The sequence below is a fragment of the Excalfactoria chinensis genome, chromosome 2, assembly GCF_039878825.1.
Source record: "Excalfactoria chinensis isolate bCotChi1 chromosome 2, bCotChi1.hap2, whole genome shotgun sequence".
NCBI classification, from domain to species: Eukaryota; Metazoa; Chordata; class Aves; order Galliformes; family Phasianidae; genus Excalfactoria; species Excalfactoria chinensis.
This window is the reverse complement of record NC_092826.1, coordinates 47,189,087-47,214,379: the sequence shown is the minus strand read 5'-3', so window position 1 is coordinate 47,214,379 and position 25,293 is coordinate 47,189,087. Positions and strand designations below refer to the sequence as shown.

The following is a 25,293-nucleotide window of genomic DNA, read 5'->3' as shown; positions in this document are numbered from 1 at the left end:
ATTGGTCCTTTCAAATAAGGGTTGAACTTTCTGACTTACTCTTGATCAGCAGGATTAATAAACTTAAACACTTTCAGTTACAGATATACAAGGAGAAAATTGCATTGAATAATCTCCCAGAAAGCAATCCAATGTGGAGAAACGTAGTAAAAAACACACAATATTTTATTTTTCTTGATGACAGCTAAAGGAAAGCTAGGAAGGCCTGAAAAAGAAGTTGCATTGCTATGATTAAACAACTGAAGTATGTGAGAGATTGAGAACATCAAAGACTGGCAGCTTGAGAGTAGAACAGCAAGCAGAAGCCTGAGGTTCATCAAAAAGACCAGCAGAACTTAACAAACAACTGGAAATGCCACCGGAAATACTGTGGAAAGAGAAACAGGAAGAGTAGGAAATGCCCAAATACAGTAAAGATATACAGTGCATTAACAGAATCTGGTGAGGGTCTGGTGAGGACTAGAGTATTGTGCCTGATACATGGACAAAAATAATGTTCACAACATGCATAATGCACACGTGATATAATTTTGAATGCAAAGTTCAAGAGACAAGATTGTAAAAATGGTCCATAGCATGGCTTCCGACTTCTGAATAGCTGGGTTCCCCTGCAAATCCTCTAATGTATGGCTCTGGACTCTGCTGTGGTAACCGAAGCATGGACCATGCACAGCAGCTCCTGTGCCAAACCAAGCCTTGTGGCTGAGGCCAAGCACCCAAACAGCTTCTGAACATGCCTGTGGCCAGGGGTTGAATGGTTCTGGCCATGCCACCAGTGGAACTCAGCCCCAGGCACTTTTGCTGCTAAATATGATGTCAGTCAATAGGAGAGGCAGACCTAGAGGGAGCAGCCAAGGTGGTGGAAACCAAACAACCACGTCTCCCAACATGGTTGATTTCTGCATATTGAGAAGAGACCAATGTTAGTGAAATATATAGCTCAATGGTGATGTCACCGTGGAAAAGCAGATAAGAGAGCTTTTTATGTCAAGGCAGGAGTACTTAACACAATCTGTTTTTCCTTTAGACAATATCACTGCAGTCAGAATCAAATTGAATGCTTTGTAGTTTCAAGCTAGAAAACTCAAGTTTCTTAGCAGAATCATTTCTAGATAAGATTACAATTCAAATTGGAATTCCCTTTAAAATGGAAGACAGTGTAGCTGTGCCAAACTTCACCGGCTTGCCAATTTGCTTGAAATAGGAAAAGTAGTTTGGACGAGTACCCACTCTGCACTCCAAATAGATCCTAGTTGTGGTTTTAGAAATAACAAATCAATGAGCACTTTAACAGAGAGATTATTTCCCATCAGTGTTATCCCCTAATAAAACTGGCTTACTGTACTTCTCTTGTTACATCCTCCATAGGGGCTTTTTATTGACTTAAGTTTATCAGATCAAGATGTCTTTTTCTCATTTTACTGATTCTTAAGCAAGAAGTGTGTGCTACTGATTACTTCATGCCACCTTCAGTGGCTTTTTGAAAGCTCTTTGAATGTAGCTTTGCCATAACTTTTGGGACACTAAACTAGTGAAAATAAGGACTGGTTGATCTACAGAGCCTGTAGATCCCAAAATTTGCAAGCCTGGGGAGAAACCATATAAGAAGAATTCAAATTGGAATAGCATTGAGCTTCTAATGATATTTTGTTCTTGCTCTTCCTTTTGATCTCTTTCCAGTATGCCACAGCTCAGAACTGAGAGTATGTGTGGTCTCACCACAGCCATCCAGAAAGACAGAATTAGTGGTATGATCCTTTCCATGATTAAAGAAAACATGCTTGTAAAATAAATACAAATTGACTGGGATATGAACATTGTCAATGAGACTCATTTTGAAGTAGTATTTAAAAGTCTACTATGCCATAGAGGAAGAAATTGGAAAAATAACCAGATATCCCATAGAGGGCCAGATCTGTTTTGCATCAGCCTACCAGAGCACTTCAGGGAAGAAAAGTCTCCACAGGTGAGGGGAATCTTAGTCCCTGGAACCAGTCTGCAGCAATTAGAGGATGGCGCTAGCTGGAAGCATAGTATTCCCAGTTTTCCAAGTTAGTAATATTTTACTGTGTGCCATGCTGCACATACTCTCGCCATTCTGATCTTACCAGACTGTGAACTATTCTCTTTTTTTAGTCCCGGGGGAATCTCACAAGGGAGAATTATAAACAAACAAATAAAACCCCTCTCTTTGTTCCTGTGTCCTCTGACTCTTCAGTGAAGTTCTCTTCCTGTGAAGAAAAGGCCTGAACTGGAGCTGAATGGATGAACTGAGTTGAATAAATACATTTTGATGAGCCAGGATCTCAGAAGTCCTCAGTGGTAGAAGCTGCTGTGCTGTAGATCCAACAAAACACTTAAAAACAAATTCCAAGGCTCTCGATACTAGTGTATCTGACTTATAATAAAGGTTCTTTATTTGGAATTATCCCTCTTGCAAAGAAAACAAATGAATGGCTTATCATTAGAGAAGTGATTTCACTGAAAATATTTCTCCATTTTGAATAATGTTTTCACCCATAAAAAGGGTATGAAATCAATGGCACAGGTCTTTGCTAAAGTAAAAAGGATATGTAGTCTTCAAGAGGTCCTTTGCTAGGCTCAAAAAGATTGCATATGTAACACAAGGATGCTTCCATTTTGAAAACTATTTTCAATGAAAAGTATGTGGGTTTTTTTAAACAAGAAAGCATAGATTATTTGATGAATCTTTTCTTCTAATAAAGTATTCTTCCAAATGGCTAATTCATTAAAACACAGAACGAATGTGTTCTTTCTCTCCCATTTATGTATGATATTGTAATTTTACTTTGTTCAGCCACTTAAAAATATATTTATTTTTTCTGTCAAAATTTTTTTCTTTCCACGTGATTAACCGTTTATATAAAATAGGGTGGATATATAACGCATATTTGCAATGTTGTTTAAAATAGATTTGTTTGTTTTTTATTGCTTAGTTGTAGAAAAAAGAGGAATTAGGATGGTATCTGCATGATTTATTTTGCAAGGAGCCAAAAACGCTGGCCAGAAAGTAGCTATGTCATATTTACCTCTTTTAAGTGCCAGCCCAGTAGCTGAAGCCACTTGGAGATAATTGCAAGTTCTAGAGTTACGCTGAGGCCAACAGTGCAGTGCAGTACAGTGCAAAAGGTCCATCTGCAAGAGTTCAATTGATTGAGACAGACTTTAGCAAAAGTAAAGGCAAATAAAAGAGTAGAAAGATGAAGAAATTCAATGGTTGTTTGTTAAACATTTTAGTAAGTTTGGTTTTTGAAAACATCATGGTTGGTTGTTTCTAGACAGTACAACAGTTCAGTGGTGGGAATTCTTATGGAAATAACATTCTTAAGTAACTATTGAACAATATTCATGGAAAGCCATTTTGGAAAAGAAAAAAACTAGCATTTGCAACAGCTAAGGAACAGAAACCTATCCTGTACCTCATGCTATGTGCCTAAACAGCTAACAGAGAGAATTCACATGTATTTTCTTCACATTATTAATTCATTTTTATTTCCTATGAAGCTCTATTTTATTATCATTTCTGCAAAGTGGAATTAATCTGAGGTAGGAAGAATGGTCCCATTTCTTTTCAGAAAATATATTTAGATAAGAAACAAACATAGGAGTCATCACCATTCTGTAAGAGTTACCCAGATACACTGTTTGCTTATTAACTGCAGAAGATAGAGTTTTCAATTTTGCTGGAGGTGCACAGTTTTTGAAAACAACGCTTATCTCTCTCTGTCCAAAATGCTTAAGAGGGAACATAGAAACTTTCCTTCCTGTAATGCCATATGGGAGATGGTCCGAAGCACATATTTGGTTTTGCCAAGCAATTCCTGCAGCATTGAGAAGAATCCGAAAAGGCCATAATGCACTGTCCAAACAAACTGCAGCCCTCTGGAAAAAAATAAGTACCTACGTCTGGTTGCTTGGAGGCATTATGGTTCTCATCAGGATTAATATTCATGAGACTTGTGTCTGGGCTTGGGGTACAGTAGGTGAAATTGTGTTGGAATCTGACAGTGTTACATCCACCTCTCTCAAGTCTGAGCTGGGCTGTTAGCATCTGTATCAGCCACATCAGCCAGGCACAGACTGGAACAAAATTTGAAATATATTTTAGATTAGCTGATGGTTTCCTGCCTGTAAGCAAGATGAAACAGATTATATCTGCAGTCCCAGAGTGCTTTTTTCATTCTGGAATGGTAATACTTTCTAGGCCAGAATACAGTTTTAAACCAAGGAACAGACAAAAAATGGATAGTAAACTCTCCCTGTTTTGGATCATATTGTCTTTTGATAGCATTTGCTATAGAAATGTTTGTAGGACTGAGGTTATAAATCTAGGATTTTGCTTATAGAATTCTGAAGTTAAGAATATTGAGTTTATACTGTCAAATCTTTAATTCTGAGTCATTTCTTCCCAGTTAGTAGATGAAAAGACTTTGTCAATGAATGCTATTGATTTTTTATTTTTATTTTTTTTCCATTATGGAGTTCAGGCAAAAGTATTTTCATTTGTCAGAAAAAGCATTTCTGTAACAACAGAACTTGTTTTAAAGTTGAACTTTTGCTGGTGCTTCTACTGTAAAATCCTTGTTATCCCATGGTAAAGGTATTCCATAGGCTTTCTGTACAGAAGCTTAATTCAGAAAGGGTAATGAATAGAAGTGATGCAACTCATAGAGGCTTCTGGAATGGGTGAAGGATATTTTATCGTAATATGAATTGAAAGTCTGTGCACCAAACTTGGGCAAAGTTATCTTCTCTTGGATAGAGCAATTCATAGTATCATCAATCCATCTTCAGTGTGAGAAAAAGTTCCTCAGCACTATCACACTGATTGAAACATTTCTCAGCCACTATCTTTCATCATGGTAACCTCTGCTAGTCAATACTCATCAGCCATTTTCATTCTATCTTGTTATTAATTTGAACGAAAATCACAATCCTACTCCAGTAACCCGCTTCATTAGCTTTATAAATAATGAAGTTTTAGTCAATAAAATTTTTATTCAGAGGAGCACTTAATGGTTATGTTTGAAAGTGATTTTGTTCTTTTAGATGCTTTACTAGGCAGGGTGCTCAAGGACTAAAACTGCCTGCAATTTTTCTAAAGAATGTGATACATAGTAAAAACAGTTTTGTAAATAACAAAAATGTGAATGATTCTCTTATCGAGCTAAAAGGACAAAGTATAAATGCCAAGTGACAGATCCAACAGTAATATCAATTTTGAAGGCATGGAAATTCCACTGAACTGGCACAGCTGCAGATTTATCAAAGAAATGGTAACTCATAAAACATGCGGCTGACCTTCTTCTGAAAGTGCTTATCACACTTATAAGATTTTATATCTATTTTTCCAGATGGACCAAGACAAATCTCAGGTTCTCCACAGTCCAAGACTCCATCATATGGTACATATGGTAAGTGTGGAGAGGTGTGGAGGGAAGCAGCTTTGTACAACTTTTAACACACAAATTATTTTGTGAAAAAACAGACTGATAAAACAGATTTTCACCACTCTAAATAAAAGATTGTATGCTAGATTACATGTCCTGTAGGCCATGGTATAGTATGGTGGGATAAAATATGTAAATCATAGGAAGAGTTTCAACTTTAACTAAAATAATACTTACATGAAAATGTGCACTGATTTTTATTCATTAAGAAATTCATTTATGTTTCCAGTTTTTATATTAACACCACTCTGAAGGCAAAGAATCATATAATCATAAAACCACAGAATGGCTTGGCTTGGAAGGGACTTCAAAGCCACCCAGTCCTACTTTGTGCCATGAGCAGGGCTGCCCCCCAACAGCGCAGCTGCCCAGGGCCCCATCCAACCTGGCCTTGAGTATCTCCAGGGATGGAGCACCACAGCTTCTCTGGGAAGCTGTGCCAGCCTTTACCGAGAATTTTGGCCTTATATTTGAACTAAATCTGTCCTGTTTTAGTTTCAAAACATTCTCCCTTGTCCAACCACTACCAAATTACTTGCAACCGTCTCCCTGTTTATAAACACCCATTAAGATCCTTCCTGCACTGTTAATATCCCAGGAAACAATCCTATTGCCCTTCATATGGATTGCTCCCAAAAAGCACATTATTTACAGGCAGAATGTTTCTGCATGCTAGATCTTTATTTACACCTAATCTCTATATTAATGCTCAGGTTGGAAATCCTTTGTAAAGGGCCAAGTTTCAAAAGCTGTATCTTTTGCTCATGGATCCACTGTCTTTCTAGAAACACTTGAAAGTTTATGGTATCAGTTGCAGAAGAGCTTGTTCATCAGATGAGTAATACAGATGATACTTGTGTCATAGAAGAACTGAACTTAGATCTATTCAGTTTATTGTTTCTGTAATTGCATGATTTTAGTATGTGAGGTATAAAGCTTGTCAGATATGTAAATATATTTGTAGTCATTGAGCCTAATTGATTCTGTTCTGTATTTCCTAATGAGTTGCCTATTGTTTGCAGGATCTACTTCATCCTTCAGATCATTTGAAGTCTTTTGTTTTCTAAGTAGGGCCCTCATGAATGTTAACAATCTCTTTCTTTTTATAACGTGTAAGAAGCTTATTTGCCCTGCTTTAATCATTAGTTTTGATCCCTTTACTTAGAAATTAGAATTAAATTTTAAGAAGTTTCCACACCGATGCTCACACAAGACAAACATTACCTCAATCAGGAGTTACTACCTTCTGTCTTTCAGTCACTAATGTGAAGTCACTAACTGAAACCACTTGTTTTCAGCTGTCAGGAGATCTATCCCTTTCTCACCGGAATACGAAATCAGTGGGACAGTTAAGAACGGTGTGGTCCAAAAATGTGTGTAAACCCATTAGATGGGAGGTAACACCTGTGCTTCGAGCATTTTTTGTTTTGCAGTACAGTACATTCAGCAGGCTATCAATCTCCAGAATATGCAGTGATCCCTTTGTAACTCATTCATGGTAAATGCTGTAAAAACACATAGAGCAGCCTGAAGGGTTGTTACAGTAGCTATAACAATAGGTGCCATAGGGAAATGATATAGGCAAAATATAATGACTATCAAGAAGCTCCTTTTCTGATCTTCAGAATGCTTTTGTACCAGTCATCTTTATCTTCTACACTACAAAAGCCTAAGCTTTAGAAGAAAGTAGACATCTCTGCTTTCCGTTTACCCAAACCAGGACAAGCCAGCCCCAAGGCAGCCTTGGCAGTGGACATTCCCAGCCCCTACAGTGCAGTGCTAACTCTGACTGAGGCAGGGCTGAGCTGAGTGCTGATCCCTAGCCTAGTTCATCAGTGGGCAGTCCATCCCAGGGCAAGGAAAGGTCTGAGTTCTTCACTGGGGTTTGAGTTCCTGCTGCAGGGCTAAAATGCAGGTACAGATACTATAGGGAGGTGTAATTGTAAGCCTCAACATGGCACATTGATAAAAAAGGAGAAAAAAAAAAAAAAAAAGTAAATAAAATAAAATAAAATAAAATAAAATAAAATAAAATAAAATAAATAAAATAAAATAAAATAAAATAAAATAAAATAAAATAAAATAAAATAAAATAAAAGCAAAATATTCAAGGCTTACTTCTCATATCTGAGGTCTGGGAATGCTTCCCACCACAACTCTTCCACAAGCTTTCCCTCTGAGTCCTCAAATTGTGTGCTTGAGAAATGGGGGAGGCACAGTGGTGCACTGTTGGAGTACATCCAGAGGAAGGCCACAAAAATAATCCAAGGGATGGAACACCTCCCTACTCAGATGGGCTGAAAGAGCTGGAGCTTTTCAGCCTAAAGAAGAGAAGGTGTCAGGGAGGCCTGATAGCGGCTTTTCTGTGTCTAAAAGGGAGCTGCAAGAAAGAAGGGGACAGACTCTTCAGAAGGGCCTATTCTGATAGGACAAGGGGAAATGGTTTCAAATTAAAAGAGGGGTGATTTGGGTTGGATATAAAGAAAAAAGCTTTTTATGATAAGTATAGTGAGGCTCTGGAACCAGTTGCCCAGAGAGGTGGTGGATGCTCTGTCCCTGGAGACACTCATAGTCAGGCTGGAGGGAGATCTGAGCAACCTGATCTGCTGTAGGTGTCCCTGTTCATTGCAGGGTTGGACTAGATGACCTTTAAGGGTCTCTTCCAATACAAACAATACAAAGACTCTGGATATCCATGTCCTTAGCATTGCAATGGGTTAGTGATAGGGGATACTCCACATAGATATTCTGAATAAATATTCATATGTTTAACTCTGAGTCACCTGTTCATTCAGAGGATTACAGTGTACATTTCAGTTTCTTTGCATTGCTAGACTTCTATGAGAGTTGGCACAGAAATGTGTGCAAGGATTTTCACCTTCAGGTTGGAGCTAATTCTGCTGCGTTGGTGGAAAAGAACAGATTACAAACAGCTCAGATGACAGATTTGCAATTTGTGTGATCAAATTAAAAAATATTATGTTAAACTTTAGAAATAACATTTTCTTTGAGCATCATAAACCTGTTCACAAGGGGTGATAGCTCTTCCTCAGACAAAAAATGGGCATCTTTAAAGGAAATGCAATAGCTAGCTTTGCTGCTACAGTGTAGCACAGCATCCTGAAGGAATTTATCATGTCACAGGGGTAGAACGCACTGAAGCTTCTCTTGAAGCATTTCTACAGACAGCCCCAGGAAATCAAGCTGTGACACACATCTGGATAGCTCTGTACTCAAATAGCATCACATTTAAAGATGAGGAGTTGGCAAGAAAAAAGCAGTAGTCCGTGAAAGATTACTCATTGCTACAAATTCTCAGTTCAACAAGAACCATGAGTAGACAGAGCAGTTAAGTTAGGTAAGAAGGCTTTTTGTCAGCACATTTCTTTCACACCACAAAGTATCCAGAAGTAAGTATCACCTAGAGAACAATGTAAAAGACAGTCGACTAACATCTTACCATCTGGAAAGAGCTGTCCTATTAGGAAACTTCAAAATACATGGCAGGAAATGAGAAGTAATTGTAGCATGACATGATCTATTGTTTGCACTGAAATAACAGGTATGGATGATTGATACGTTCAAAGAAATGAGAGCAGCTTAAAGAATTCATCAGGCTAGAATTTAAGCAGCTGAAAGAATTATTCATACAAATTTGGTGTTGCTTTACTGTTTACCCCTAAAGGAAAAAAGGTTTCATAACTTTGTGGGAGAAGCTGGATAGCTCCAAGGCTGTAATAGACATCTTTTTCATACTGTTTTGCAAGAAGTGTTCTAATTGATGGCAGGATGGGACTATACACAGCTTTTTGGATGACTGATTTAAGAACTGTAGGTTATACGATGTTAAAGATAAATGAGAGCACTCCTTGAAGGAAGCTGTGGTTCAGAGAGTTCTAGTGCTGCTTCAAGTAGAAATAGTTCTTACAAATCAGACAAAATCTGGCTGTTAAAATAAATAATATTAATAATAATAATAAAGTTTTTCCCCTCCAAACACAGGACCATAGAGTTAGAAGCTGTCTTCTTTGTGAAAGCCCCAGCTTTTCAGGGCTGGAAGGAAAAGAGCTATATATTCTTGGCTACCTTTTGGGGGCCACACACACGTTGTCCATCTGGCTGCCTGCTCGCTTTGTGCTTCTTTCCAGCCATAGTCTAATGCAGAGCTTCAACCAAATCAGTGTCCTGTTTCCTGTTTTTGCAACCAATTTCCAGCAAAACCCCTCTAGTCACATAGCTGAGCTCCATACCCAGCCTTCATATTATTGTGTTGTACCTTTGGGCGGTGCCTTGTATTGTTTCAATTACCACTAAGCAAATGCATCTTTAATTTCTCTTTCATTTCATTTGAAAGACAATCAGCATGCCCTTCCACTTCAGTGTGGTCTGCAGTCGTCTAGACTTCACACATGCAGACAGCCACCAGTGTTGTCCAATGAGACAAACTGTAGCAAAGGCCTCTTACATATTCAAGCCAGCTAGACTAAGGACAGATGTTTCTCTGCTTTCATTGCATTTTCAGTAGGGAATGATGAGCCATTAAATGGCAGAATGGCCAATCTGTCCTACTGCCATCTCCTTCACCTTGACACAGCTTTCTGATTTGAAATCATTTGATTTGTTTTAATGGTGGTGAATGTGTTCATCAGAACAGAATTTTTTTTATCTTAAACTAAAAAATATACCTACTTTACATCGCTAATTGGAAGATCCATATGGATTTATTTAATCTTTCAGACTAAGGCAGACATGAATTTGATGCAACAGATGACAAAACATTCTCTATGTTACAAGCATAATATGCTTTTAATACAATGGCACATTCCATCGAAGTCAGAAAACAAAATGTCAGTGGAGTATTGTGCATTTTTCTCCTTGAGAAGGGGGAAGAATGCTGCACTTTGAGGCACCTGAATTAGTCAGAAAATCCCAGAAAAGGTGAGAATGGAAGGCACCTCTGGTCCAATCCCTGCCTAAGCAGGGCCACTCAGAGCAGGGTGCCCAGGACCACATCCAAATAGCATTTGAATATCTTCAGAGAGGAAACTAAGTAACCAGAGCCAGTGTTTGACCACTAGCACTGTAAAAAGTGTTCAGATAGATAGAATTTCATATGTTTTAAGTTGTGTTCATTTCCTTTCATCCTGGCATTGGGCACTACTGAAAAGAGCCTGGTTCCCTCATCTTCATTCCCTCCCTTCAGATATTTATATACACTGATGAGATTCCTCTTAGCTGTTTCGTCTCCAAGCTGAACAACCCCAACTCTTTATGCCTCAGAAGCTCATATCCCTTAATGATCTCTAGGGCTCTTCTCTGGACTCTATCCAGCATGTCCATATATCTCCTGTACTGGGAAGCACTCCAGGTGTAGCCTCATCTGGGCTGAGTAGAAGGGAAGGCTCACTTCCCTCCATTTGCTGGTAACCCTTTTCTAACACAGCAAGGGTACTTTTTGTCCTTCTTTGCTATTAGGGAACGCTGCTTGCTGATTGTCAGCTTATTGTCCACCATGCCCTTCTGCACAGAGCTGACTTCCAGTTGATCAGCCACCAGCCTGTAGATGTACCTGGGGTTGTTCCTCCCCCCAGCTACAGGACTTTGCATTTCCCTTTGTTGAGGTTCCTGTCAGCCCATTTCTCAGCCTGTCCAGGTCACTCTGGATGGCAGTACAACACCCTGGTGCATCAGGCACTACTTCAAGTTCTGAGTTTTTTTGCAGCTGGCTGTGAAATTGCATCCTGCCCCATCATCTAGATCATTAATGAAGGTGTTGAACAGCACTGGCCCCAGTACTGAGCCCTGGGGCTCATCACCAGCCAGAACCTGTGCCACTGCTCATAACTCTCAAAGCCTGGAAGCTTTTATGTCCAATTTGATGAACATAAACAACAGGTTGCTATTCTTCTGAAATTCATTGTAATTTTTCACTAAATTAGGAGACAGACAAGAAATAAAGAAACCACAGCAATATAGCAATGGCTTCAATATTTGCAAATTTTTAACAAGGAAATGCCATTGGTGAAAAAATGTTACTGTGACATGGTGAAAGAATGACGCTGAAGTAAATTCCTGTCACTGAATTTGCATTCAGATGGTGCAAGATCAATTTAAATATCAGTTGGTATGATGTGGCCAATTACAGTCATGGCTAGTTATAAATGACCAGCTATATCACCTGGTCAAGACCACTGTCAGTTCTAGATTGAATTTTGAATTTTGTACCCATTTAGCACTATGTAAGTACCCTGTAGACGTGCAGTTAATGTGATAAACCTGTTGGAAATAAAAGTAATACTTCAGTGTCTCAGAAGACTCTGGAGAGAAGTATCATATCAGGCTACTCAGTGTTGGTACTTCAGGTTAGTCTCATTTCAACTTCACAAGAAAAAAATGCCAAGCCTTAAAGCATTGTGAGAGGCCTCACTGCACAAGGAAATCAATGATAAAGTGCTCATTGATTTCAATAAATCAGTTTCAGTCCAGGAGACGTGTATTTACTTGGGCAGGAACGCTGTCTTTTTCCATCTTTTTTCTTCTTTTAAACACCACACACATTGACAACGGTATAAAAATGAGACAGAGCGTAGCTCTAATCTCAGCTAACAATGGACTTCAATTCTAAAGCCATCCTCAGTGACTGGCAAATTACAACCACAGCCCTGGTCCCTATAACAAAACCCATCCATTCAAAGTGACCAGCTATGTGCAAAGCTGTTTTGGCAGCTGAGAGTTTCATTTACTGGAAAGTGAGCATTTCAAACAAATGATGTTTGATTTAGCTGCAAGCATGCAAACTATCAGGTCAAAAACTTGTCAGCGTCTTATTTGCTGGGCAGCAAGGGGCATACAGAACCATAGAATGATTGAATCATTTAGATTGGAAAAGAACGCTAAAATCAAACCATCCCCAGCATGCCCACTAACCTTGTTGCTCAGTGCCACATCCACATGCTTCCTGAACACCTCCAAGGACAGTGACTCCACCACCTCCTTGGGTACCAGGATCCTGTGCTGCCAGCCTTTGTGCTGAGGTATCTCAGAAAGTCTTTTGGCAGAGAAAATGTCTGCATGGTGCCTTCATTCCTCCTTTTGTTGTGAACCCTCTTTCAACTCTAAATCTGCTCCTCCGGGCTCACCCTCAGAGTACAACCTTGCACTGCTCCCCTTCTATGGCTCTATCTCCCTGGTTGTGCATCAATAAACAGTGGCAGATGAAGAGTTATTAATTAGCTTCATTTAAAGCAATAAATAAATAAATAAATAAAAGCCACCGTCACAAATAATATGAAAGGTTCATAAAAAGTTGGGTATATGAGACAAGCCCGCGCTCAGAAGTACTGATAGGTGTGGAAATAATGACACTCTCTGGTATAAATGGCCCTACAGAGCTGTGCTGTAAATATTTCCCCTTGTCTATCACCCTGCAGAGCCAGCCCCCCGGAGCTCCCACGTCACAGGAGGAACAAATCCTTGAAACCCTCGTTGCAGGGTTTCAACTTTATGTCACCTATTAGTACGAGTTGTCAGGCCAGGTTCCTGCAAATCAGATTAACATCCCTCTAATGCAGCCTCTGAGCAGGATCCTTAGCGCAGTAATTTCAGAGAGGGGTGCTGAGGACAGTAATTTCAGTAAAGAAAGACTCCTGTGCAATGTGCTAAAAGCATTAACCACAATAGAAGCAAATAAAAAACCAGTCCACCTCAGAGCTGTTACAGTTTATTAAGTAAATACATAATGAATGTCTGCAAGCCACCTCCCAAATGTTGCTTTGGAAATATGAGCAGGAGTACTGGAAGAGGGTGAGTGTGATTTATTTATCTTTTACCTAGCACTCTCTCATTTCCTGATGAACACAATAGCTTGGCACAACTTGAAGCCCCAAAAGTCAGATTTCTCTCAGCAGACATCCTGATCATTCCAACAGATATTTTAGGAGCTTGCCATTAGTTCCTTTGTTTAATTCATGCCTCCCCAACAGGGACTCACACAGCCTTTTTCCACAGCAGTGACACAATGTACTTCAGTCATTTTGTCCAATGAAATGGACTGACCCCAGGATCTGCCGCTGCATGTGGAAAGAGAGTTTGCCACAGTTTTCCTCTTAGCACACATTTAATGTCATGTTTTCTATATGTTTTGTATTTCCCCAGAATCTCTACGGCCTCGTCAGAAATAAGAATCCTGTTATGAAATGGGATGTATCTATAGAGGACATGGGTTAGTGTGCATGGTGGAGATGGGCTGATGGTTGGACTAGATGATCTTAGAGGTCTTTTCCAGGTCTTTTCTGTGATAGAATCATAGAACCATCAAAGCTGGAAAAGATCTTTTAAATCATCTATCCCACTAACCCATGTCCCTCAGTGCCACATCTACACGGCTCTTGAACACCTGCAGGGATGGTGACACCACCTCCTCCTTGGGAAAGTGCCACTGTCTCATCATTCCTTCTAAGAAGAAATTTCTCCTATGATTCCATAAAGCTCCTGAGACAGCCAGTGGTCCCCAAGTGTAACAATGTACATATAGGTCCAGTGTAACAATGGGACTCCAGTTTATAGCAGAAAATAGCAGAAAAATTAAATCAGGTTACTTAATGAGATCCTGCCTCCGGCTCTTGGAACCCATCGCGCCTTGTATTATCAATTTGCAAAGCTGTAAAAGCTGATAATTGTACCTAGTTCCCCATTAAAATAAATAAATAAATGCAGACAATCAGGAAATCTGCTTGCTGCACGGCTCCCTTTATTGCAGGATCCCTCACTCTGCCGACCTAAGCACAGTTTATTGCAGAAAATTATCTTGCACGTCGAAGAAAAATTTCCTTGTTGGGACTTCAACCTTCACCATGTGCAGCTGGCATTCCATGGTCCCTCTTGGGGGCATCTCCTTTGAACCCCAGGGCTTCAGGCAGGTTTCAGCAATAATTAGCACCACAGGTTAACGTAAGGCTGTGGCGACAGCGGCAGAGAGCTTTCCTTTGGCTGCCGTGCTTTCTAAAAGCGGTGATGCTGGCTGCCTCCCACAAGGACACGTCAGCCATGCCGTGACTCCCAGCCCTCGGCAGGTCAGGCTTAATCCTGGTGTTAGTGACTGGGGCAGGGCACACATGGCCTGGGGATGGCAGGCAGAGCATTGCGGCTGCTCCGACTGAGATAAGCCGGCCCTGAGCTCATTTTCCCAAGGACATTTCCCAGTGTGCCACCTCCAAAAGGGCTGAGGGTTGCCCATGGGGACAGCACTCTTCCAGAGGTACTCCCAAATTCTAGGGGAATTTGTACTCCCTGGAGGTGACAAACTGGCTGGCACAGCTGCCCAGGGAAGCTGTGGTGTCCCATCCTTGGAGGCGCTTAAGGCCAGTTTGGATAGGGCTCTGGGCAGCGGAGCTGCTGGATGGGTGGCAGCCCTGCCCAAAGCACGGGGTGGGACTGGGTGGCTTTGAGGTCACTTCCAACCGAAGACGTTCTGTGATTCTATGATGCTCCCGCACTCCAGCTGCGTCTGAAGTGCACGTGCTTTTATCGTTTCCCCTTCCCGTATCACACCAGCAACACAGGCTAAAAAGCCCTGATTGGGACCGCTGCATGCGTAAAGCAGGAAGAACCGGCACCCCACATCATCACCCCTGCTCCTGGCAGCCCAGCATAGGGGGGCGGCCCCGGCCCCGGTCCCGGGCGGGCGGAGGCGGGGCGGGGCTGCGGCGGGGCCAATGGGGCTGCGGCGGGGCGGGCCGCGCGGTGCTGTGCAGATCCGCGCCGTGCCGGCAGCCGGAGTCCGCCGGGTGCTGCAGGTGGGAGTTCGGCTGCGCGGCGCGGAACTTCGGCGGGCCGGGGTTGTGCCCGCGCCGAGCTGGAGGTGCCAGCGGGAGGAGGAGCGGCGGAAGGAAGGGAACCCGTTCTGAGGCTCAGGTGAGTCTCCTCTAAGCCCCGTTCCCCGCTCTGCCTTTCCGCGGCACTGCTCGGTTCAACTAGGCGGGTCGCGATGCGCGGCGGGGCCGCCGGGCTGTCCTTGGCTTGAGGTCAATGGGGAGGGCCAAGGGACGAGCGCCGTCCCGACTGCTCCGGGGCTCTCAGCCTTTTTTCATCTTTATTTTTTAATTTAATCTTTTCCTCTGTGTTGTCGCTGCCCCCATCCCACCTCCGCAGCCGATGCCCTCGGGCAACCCTCGCTCCTTCTGCGGCGGCGGAGCGGCCACGATGCGGGAATGCCGCGGGCGGGCCACTTCCCTGCGGCTGCCCGCGCCGCGGAAGATCTGCGCGGGTTTTGCGCGCTGCGCGGCGGGGGCGGCTGCGGGGGCGCGAAGCGAGTGCGCGCTGCGCAGCGCAGTGTGGAGCGCAGAGCAGCCCGGGGAAACCCAGCCGCAGCCGATGGGATGCTGACACCCGGTTTGGGAGGGGGGTGGGGGAGGGTGTATATGTGTGCGGGATCCGAGCGGCTCGTGATGGAGCCGCAAGCATTTGCGCGCGGACGGCGGTGTCAGTGCGTCTGTAGCGCTAAAAATATCGGAGAGTGGGTATTTAAGAGGTGCACTCCCGTTTTTTGTTTTTTTGTGTTTTTTTTTTTTTCTGTATGTTTTTTGTTTGCTTTTCTTTCTTTTGCCCTCTCGGCCATTAAGGAATAAGGAGACAACTGAGCTGTATGTATTTGCATTTCTGTAGTAACAGCAGTTAGGTAGCAAAGTGATAGGAACACGGGAATTGAAAGTAGCGTTGGAGCCCTGGAGTGGCTGCGGGATAGCGCTGTGCATCAGCGGCTCTGGACTGAGAGCGCGGAGAGGCGCCGGGAGCGTGCGGGAGCGCACGGGGCCGTGCAGGGAAGCGCAGGGTGCAATGCAGGAGCGGGAGCGCTGAAACTCTGCATTTTGTGCACAGTTCAGCACCGGGTGGCCATTTTTTTTTTTTTTCCTTCTAATTTTTCCTGACAGGCTGTTTGGACGCCCAAATGCTTATTTAGGACTTGGAAATACATGGATTCCTCCTCCGCATGTTTCAGTAGGACTGCTTCAATGCAAAGCGTTTGCATTTTTTTCTGAAGCTGTAATCGATGGTTCTTAGGCGAGCTCTGAGCCTCGTTAAGATGTAGTGAGCCGTTCCCGAGAAGGGTTTTGTCCTCTCTCTCTGGAGTTTGTGAGCTGTTCCTTCCAGGGAAGGGTGCTGTCCGTGGCTGGTAGCTGAAGCTGTAGCACACCGTTTGGTGTGCTGCCAGGTGCAGCCCTTCCGTCAGAGTTTGGGATAGGCTCAGGCAGTGTGCAGAGCATGCTGAGAGGCTGATGTTCCATCGTGTCCTCCATTTTTGGGCTTTATCAGAGGAAATCTAAAAACAGTGGGTCGTCGTTCCTCACCCTGTGAGTGCATGACTTTCCAAGAAATGTTCTTAGATGTGCACATAACTCTTCTTGGCGTTTCTTTTTTTCTTTTTCAACATTAGAAGCTGTTGGTCCCATTTCCTCATAGGGCGTTACTCTGATACCCTTATTTTTGTAAGTCGGAAGGATCCCTCTAGAATCTGAATTAAACATGTTTTAACATCAGAATCTCATTATTATGAAGGATTGATATTGTAACAGAATGTCCTGAGGGGACACCCCATTAATGTTCCTAGAAAAGTAACCTTCCTCCCAGCCTTGCCAAGTGCCATAAATGTGTGCTATTAATGCAAGTTTGTCAGGAAAATGGCTTTTTCTTTGACTTCCCCCCCCCTCCTTTTTTTTTTTTTTTAATTCATTTTATTTTATTTTTTAATGAATTGGAGAGAGCAGGAAAACAGGCTATCAGTATGTCACTGCTCTCTTGCCCTTCCTGCAGCAGCATTTATCTGAGCCTATGAAGTCGCTTTAAGAGGTAATTGTCATAGAAGTCTCCAGCTCAAATATTGGTTGCACATTACTGCCCAGAAGTAGCTTAGGAAGGCACTTTACTATCTCATGAAACCTTATCTGCCGTTCCACAACTTCATAACAAACCTACTGGAACATGAAATGACCTTGGAAAGGCATCGTTCAATCTGACACGCGGCATTCTCTTAGTGGGAACAGAAATGCTCCACACAGAGCTGATATTTTCAGACTGATGCTTTTGAATTAATCTTTTTTTTTCCCCTTTTTTTCTCCCCTCTTTGAAGAGGGGAAGGAGTTGGGTGGAATATTGAATTGGAAGGGAAAATATTTTTTTAAAAACAAACCCACTCAGCTGTAGTTGAAGCACCACTCAGCTGGAGAAGAGGTATATTGAGAATGCCTGTGTGACGGTGACACTTAAGGCATGGGTGGAAACAAGGCTTCAATTTTAATCAAAGGAAAACAGCATTTCAGTTCTCTGCCAGTTCTGATTTGCTCAATCATGAGCTCTTCAAAAGCCCAAAATATTAGTAGGACTACTTGAGAGCTAGTTGCATGTGCGAAATGAAGAAGCAACGAAGTCTGAAGGAAGCATTACATTTAATTGTATTGTTTTTAACTTCATGATATATTGCTTCCATTCTGGAAGAATTCCATGTTCTCTCCTCCAGAATCCTTTTGGTTCCTCAGATTCTGCTCTTCCAGAAAGGGTGCAAGAGCACTTGAGATCATCAGCACGTGTATGCAGCTCCTCACTACCAGGAGAGAAGAGAGCCTTGCAGCTGGAAGTAATGGAGGCCATCTCTGGCCGGTAATCTTAATTTGGTGTTTTGATTTGGTGTTTGCTTATTTATTTGTTTGGATGCTGGACTTGACACTTCAGGTCTTGCAAAAGACTTGTGGACTCTTGCAAGCCCCTAGTGGTTGCATTACCTGTCAGGAAGATGGTGCTCCTGGAGAGTAGCACCTACTCATAGCCTCCAGTGCTTCAGCCTCAGGAGCTTGGGCTACGAGTGCCACCTGCTGGGTGATGAACACATCTTATATAAATTATATATATTTTTTGCAGATGTGTGTGTGTGTACATACACACATATACTACTTCTAGGTAAACATTGATATACAGAATGATGTACTTAGGGGTGTGTAGCTTTCTTTAATGGATAAGTTTTTGGGAGGATGCACCAATCCTTGCCAAGAGCTGAGTTTCTTGTCCTTATGAGGAACTGAAGTAGCCTGTGCTTCGTGAAATTCAGATGGTGCTTGAGTTTTATATTACAAGGATGGAAGGGAGATGTTGATGCTAGTGTTGGTTAACCTTGCTTTTGCCAAGTAAGGGCGAACTTCCAGCTGTACAGCTTGCTTCTCATGATGTAGGCTGTCATGATCTGCCTCCCCAGTTGGATCTGACAAGCTGTGGAGGTGGGACTGGAGACCTGAAATAGAAACTGAGTAAACCAAACTCAGCTTTATTGCTTGTATGTTAAATCTCCGCAGGACTGTCAATTTCATCATTTATCATGATGACTCTATTATTTCCATAACATTTTGTGAGCACCTCGTTTTAATACAAAATAGCACTTCTAATTTAATCGTCTTCAGATGTATGGAATTTACAGGATATTCCTGGACAGCTTCTTTCATTTTAGAGAGAGCTTTTTCACACTCACACTTGACTAATATTTTCACAGAGGAGTAAATTATGAAAGTTTTTCTCATGTAATAGAAGTTCTACTGACAGGTGAAGTCATAAATCTGTTTCAAATATACCTGCAGCAATGCTTTTCTAGTTCCATTAGTTTCCATTTCTATGCCTGCAATGCTGCTCAAGCATCAATTTGATTCCAGAACCATATCCTTCAGGTGGATCCAGGGTGAAATCAGTTCAAGATGCATAGCCCTGTTCCTTGTTGGACAGCTGAACTCACTAAGGCTTTATTGTTTATTTATTTGGTGAAGCACTGGTGCCAGCGAGTCTTTCAGCTTGCCTGTGGATTAGGAATGGATCCAGGATGAACCATAAAAGTTTTTGTGGAAACTTCCAAAAGCTTTTAGCTGAAAAAAACTGTATTGATGTACTTCTGTGATAAACGGATAAAATGCTTCGCATGGTTTTTGAAGTGTATGCCTCCATTTGTACAGATTACACTAGAGAGTGTGTGGCAGTCACAGATGAGTTGGTGGAGTAGAAAGTGAGTAGTGTAATTGCAGAGTTCACCTTAAGGTGTGATGCAAGAAAAAAAGCACCTGGCATATAAAGAGGAATTACAGTACAGGCCTTTGAGGAGAGGGACCCAAAGTAATAATGCATAAATAAAGCTCACTGTCCCCTAAAACGTTCACAGTTAATTTGATGCTTGACAAATTGTGATTTCAGTGTCTGGTGAAAAAGCAATTGACCCTAAAATTGCTGCCTGAAGCTGAACCAATGTTTTCAATTTCATAACCAGAGTCATGCAAAAATAGCATGTGAAGAGGAGCATGGGGAATGCAAAATGGCTCTGTTTCTGTGGTCTTGTTCTAATGCATCTCCTCTGACCCTGACCCAAGCAATTGGCAGGTAGTGCAGGCAGTAGATGCTGCTGTAATGTTCAAAGCAACATTCATTCTATTCTGGCATATTATTTCTTTCCTTCTTCTTTTTTTTTTTTTTTTTTTTTTTTTTTTTCCTCTTCTACAAACCTTTTGAGCTGTTAATGAAAACCTGCCTGTTACACCATTACAACTTCTTGTTCTCACTCAGAAATGCACATGCAGTATTGTCAATGGGGATGCTGCAATACTTTCCTGTTCCCCTCTCCATCCTAAAGAAACAAGTTTGACATCTCTCCTACTTGCATGCAGTAGGGTGCCACCTTCAAGTCACGTTTTGTTCCCTCTTCCTTTTTTTTCTGCACACCATGTTATCATGCATTCCCAGCTACTCACCCTTCGCATTACCCCTTGACTTCTTGTCTTCTGGCAAGTTCATCAATGTTCATCTTGTTCCATTTCACCATTGCAATCTTACTTTCCTTTGTTTGGAGTCGTGCATTTCGTCTGATTGCTCAGTGGCCATTACAGACATTGGGAGTATTTTGGAATATGTCTGCTCCAGTGAAATTGTCCTCCCATTGAGCTCCACTTCCCTTGTAGGAGGAAGAGGCAGGTAATACCCAAGAGCCATCTGCAGTTACACATACAATAGTGATACATGGCCACACTTCTGGGGAAGGGTAGCTCTTTACAGGACTGACAAACAAAATCAGAAGTGGAGGAAAATCCTTTGCAGCCTCTTTTCCCTCTCCCTGACAATACGTTTCACATGAAGGAGTTGGAAAAGCTCCTTTTGTAAAAGCATTCCTACCAAACTAGCAACAAAAACTTATGGCCAGCAAAGTGAAATACATGAGCAGTCAGCATCCTTCTGCAGTCTTCCTTGCTGTTTTACTAATGGGCTGTGGAAGCAGAGGAGGAGGTAGCTCATCAACCATTATCAGTAGGAGGCTGCAAATGAGTTGTCTGTGCCAATTGTATTTCCCTTTTTGATACTAACTGAGATTTTTTCCTTCATATAACATGGTTTCTGCAGTGATCAAAAAGAAACCATCTCAGGATCAGTGCAAGAGGCTCACTGCCTTCATAGCCCGCCTGGGGCTTCAGGAAGTCAAAATGTTGCCATGACCACTTCAGAAAACCTTCGGGTTGTGAGTGTATGTGTATCCCTGAGGATGGATTGCTTGAAGAGTGTGGATGGCCCAAGCCTTTCAGATGGGAAGATTTCCCAATCCAACGTGAGAGATTTGTGTAGACTATTGCCTCCTTGGCATTTTGTCAGCCTTGGTACTATTTGCATGATGGCCAAAACCTGATGCTGATACAGTTGTGGGGATAACATAGTTAGCATTTTCTTCCCAGTGTCCTCCTCTGTGCTGCAAGCTTCAGTGCCTTTGCTATCAGCTGCCTTGGGACCTTTTGCTCCTCCTGAACTTGCAGACGCAATCAATTTCTCCATTCCAAAGAAGAACACACATTTTGGTTTTCTTACACATGCTTGGGCAATTTGCTTAGGTTAACCTACAGCAGTAAGAATTTTATAAAGATGTCTCCAAAGCAGTCCCTCTCTGAGATAATAGCAGTAGTAATAACAACAGTAAACTAACCTGGTTGAATGTTTTGGAGCTGTTATCAAAGGAAATCGATTCTGAGCCTGGGAAAACGGTGACATTTGTTCTTTGGATTTTTGTTAGCAGGAAAGAGCTGATGCTGATTTGTGGTCATTTTGGCTTGGGTGTTCTTGATGGTTTGCAGATATATAACTGAGCAGAGATACACAGCTGTAGAATAGGCTTCAAGTCACTTAATTGTAGGGAATAAATTATCAATCCCCTTTTCCTTGACTGAGGATATTATCAGTCACTGTGGTGAGGGCCACTTCTGACTGTTTTTCCTGCCAATAAATCTTACATCTAATTGTCAAGGATTTAAAACTGTCTGCAGCATCAGAGTATAGCATACCTTATCTCATGTCTGATGTTGTCTGCTTATTGCTGACTGATGAGGAAGAAAAAATGTACAGTAGAAGGGTTGTTTTAATCTCAAAATGATGCCAGCCTTGACAGGTAATTGATAAACTGTAATTATTGTTTTATCATTGTGCTATTTCTAAGGTGCCTGTTTTCTTCCTTCCTAGAATATATTGCGATCTGGGGGGGTGTTCAGTCCGTTTAATCCCATGTAACCTTTACATAAAGCTGTAGTGTAGTGTTTTTCATTTAATCCCAAGTGTTCTCTTTTCTTGTTTTCTTCTTTTTCCCTTTCATTTTCCTGCTGATTGCTACGGCCATGCGGCAACCATGGACTCGATGAATGACACGCTACTGCCTCCTGGGATGTGGACAATTTTGGTGAGTCTGCAAAATAAGTTTAACTTGCATTTTCTGGAGAGAAAAATAAGTGTTTTCTTGAGGGAAAGAAGAACAATGCTATTTATTGCAAGTTGGGCTTGACAAAAGCTTGATCTGTTTTTGGGATGTTGGTTGTGTGGAAGCAACAGGCAAAGCTTACTGAATTGCAACATGTTCTTTGGTGGATTGTATTTTTTTTTTCTTTCTTATTTTGTTTTATTGTTGGCAAAGGTGAAGGAATTAACGTGCAGCAAGTTAATTTGAAATAGTGTCACTTCATATGATAACTATAAAATGACTTTTCTGTAAGACATACTGTGAAGCAATGGCTTAGAACATTTTAATTCTTCTTTCCTGGCTTATTCAATTGTTTCTGCAAATAATTCAGATAGAAAAGTATGAATTCATTGGCTGGTGTTTCAGAAAAATACTGTGGAGTCCTTTGTATTGTCCTTACTCTGCTGTTGCCTGCAGTGTAAACTTTCAGAGGTGGTGAACTGAGGATTCATCTGCATTAAATATTGGATCAGAATTTCCTATGGAATAAGATTTCCATTCCAAGTAGTCTCCACTGAGATATGTGAAAAAGAGCTCTGTCAGGGTCACGTTCTTTACTTGAATGCAGATCATGTTGGGAACCACTGTTGCTCCCTGACATGTTTGGGTCACACTCTGGTGTTTGGGTCTTACAATTGAAGGTGACTAGGCAGCTGCAGGGAAAACATTTGCTGCAAATGCATCAGCCCTAAGATCTCCACCAGAAAGGCAACTGGAAGTGTCTGAGTTCAGCCAGCACTGTCCATGGGAGGAAAGCTGCCTCCAAGAGCTGGCTGGGGGTGGTTGGCAGCTTAGAAGTCTTAGGGTTTATCTCTGAGCTACTTAGACATTGTAGGAGTGACTTGTTACTACTAAGGGATTCAATCAAGGAAAACAACTTGCCTCACCTTTCACCTGTGTGGCAATGGCCTTATTTAAACACAGGCTTAAGTCTGAGTGAGGAAGCTGAGGAGCCATGAATGGTCTTGTGTTGTGGTGGCCCTATTCTGGGTGAGGTGTGGGAGTGAGCATGGGGCAGGGTGTGGGCTGCTTGCCAGCAGGTTGCAGCTGGGTTGAGCTGCTGCATGCTCTCTGTTTTCCTTTTGAGTCCTCTGAGTGTGTGCTCTGCCACACCAGTGTGTTGTACAGGTGCAAAGAGCCTGAGATTGGAAGATAGAACTGGAGCATAAGACTGTCTTCTCAGGTACAGCTTTGGAGAAATCTGAGATAAAAACTGATTTCTCACTTCTACTTGTGAGCATCTCCAGAGTATTGCTGTATTGCTGTATAATCCTTATTATTGATCTGTAGCTCATGCTGGAAAGCCCTGGTCTCAAGGCAATATTCAGATTCAGAGTCCCGGAGGATAATGGCGCTAATCATGTTTTGTGTGACCTTTCAGACAGGATGAACATATGTTGCACTGCTGCAAATTTCTTGTTCCTTGGTTGCTTTAGGCATCTTTGACTCCTCAGCAGTGTAGCTAGGAGTTAGGAAGCCTTCTGCTTAACTGGTACAAGGTAATTCTGTGGCTGTAGCAGTGAGATCTATGAGCATGCTGCTTCAGATTGCCACTCTTTGATGTGCTAAGAAGCCTTGATCAGCTTGAGACAGTAATAGCTCTTGTACACAGGAATGTAAATAATGCATATTTATCTTGACGTATATACTACAGAAAGCTCTTTAAGTCTGAAAACTACCGGAGTGCATTCCTTGTAGTTTTGCTTCAGTGTGCATCTCGCTTGCCTTTCAGGCTGTTTTGTAGTGTATGTGTACACTTGGCTCTTGTGCTGCACCCATGTGAAGAGATACTGTTTTGGTGTTTAGAAGGGCTATAATGTGAACATTGCCATTACTAGTGCATATCAGAGGAAGACTGGTGTGATTACATGGACGAGCATTTCCACCCAGATTCTGTGCTTAGTTTAATTTTTCACTGTAGCTCCATGTTAGTTGTATTTAGATTTTTGGCAAAGTTGAAGTCTGTTAATCTAAATCAAAGAGGAAAGTGTAGCAGGTAAATATCAAAGTTACAAGGGCTGTAAGAGTAGAACTGACTGAGTGTGGTGGTAATGGGTTAGTGATTGGACTTGATGATCTTAGTGGTCTTTTCCAACCTTTATGATTCTATGATGCAATCCTACCTCCTCCCAAGTGTTTGTAGTAGAAGGACAAGAGACAGAGGGCAAAAGTGGAAATGAGAGAAGTTCAAAAAGGTTGAAAGGAGATACTTTTTCAACATGAGAACAGCCAGGCAGCAGCACAGGCTGCCCAGGGAGGCTGTGCAGTTTCCATTATTGGAGATTTTTATGGTCCAGCTAGACAAAACCCTGAGCAAACCAATCTGATCTCAGATGATCCAGCTTGGAGCCAGAGGGTGGACTGGAGAACTCCTCAGGTCCCTCCTGGCCTGAATTATCCTGTGATCCATTAAAAAGCATTTGAATTTAGCATGGTCTTTATGCTTGGAAGACATGTCAAGTAACAAGGTCATGGGGAGGAACGGCAGCAAGACTGGTGGTAACTTCTGTGGGAGGATGTAATGTGCAGAGGAAGGCAGTATCTAGCCAGGTTCTTTCTGGAATATTCCTGCCTTGAGCATTGTCTGAGTGGTTCGTTACTCTCAGTTTTTAATTGCGTGAAGCAGTTTGCTCCTTCTGATGAAACAGCGTGCTGAGTGCTATACTCCAATAGTAGCTGTAGCACTGGTTTCCAAAACACTGGAGAAAAAAAACAAGTGATGTTTGTTAACATCAGTTAACAAATTTGATTTACCTCACTGGAGTGAACTTTTAGAGTATCTTCCTCATGGAAAGGCTGTTACACTTTGAGAGGCTTTCTTTAGCTGACTTCTTTTTATGAAACTTCAGCTATGACTATTCCCATAGTTATTGTTAGTTCCATAGTTGCTGGGTTAGTGTAGCGAACACTTGAAAAGAAGCACAAAATTTACAAAATAAGCTATTAGCAGTCTATGGCTTACGAATGCACAAGTGAATAATCGTTTGAATCTTCCAGATTTCAGTTTTGGGGTTGTATTTCTTGTCTTGTTGTTGTTGT

The 25,293-nt window shown here is 42.0% G+C and overlaps 1 protein-coding gene across 12 annotated transcripts in view; it reads left to right on the top strand.

The window, feature by feature from the left end:
- Positions 1-15,207: 15,207 nt before the first annotated feature.
- EPB41L3 (erythrocyte membrane protein band 4.1 like 3) overlaps positions 15,208-25,293 on the top strand; it is a 140,545-nt gene continuing 130,459 nt past the window's right edge. For 6 of the 12 annotated variants that reach the window (XM_072327446.1, XM_072327466.1, XM_072327442.1 and 3 more), the window contains exon 1: positions 15,220-15,383. The gene's annotated coding sequence lies outside the window, so the exon portion shown is untranslated. Of the gene's footprint in view, positions 15,384-25,293 lie in introns of all 12 variants that reach the window. The other 6 variants (XM_072327451.1, XM_072327445.1, XM_072327428.1 and 3 more) reach the window with 4 other exon arrangements.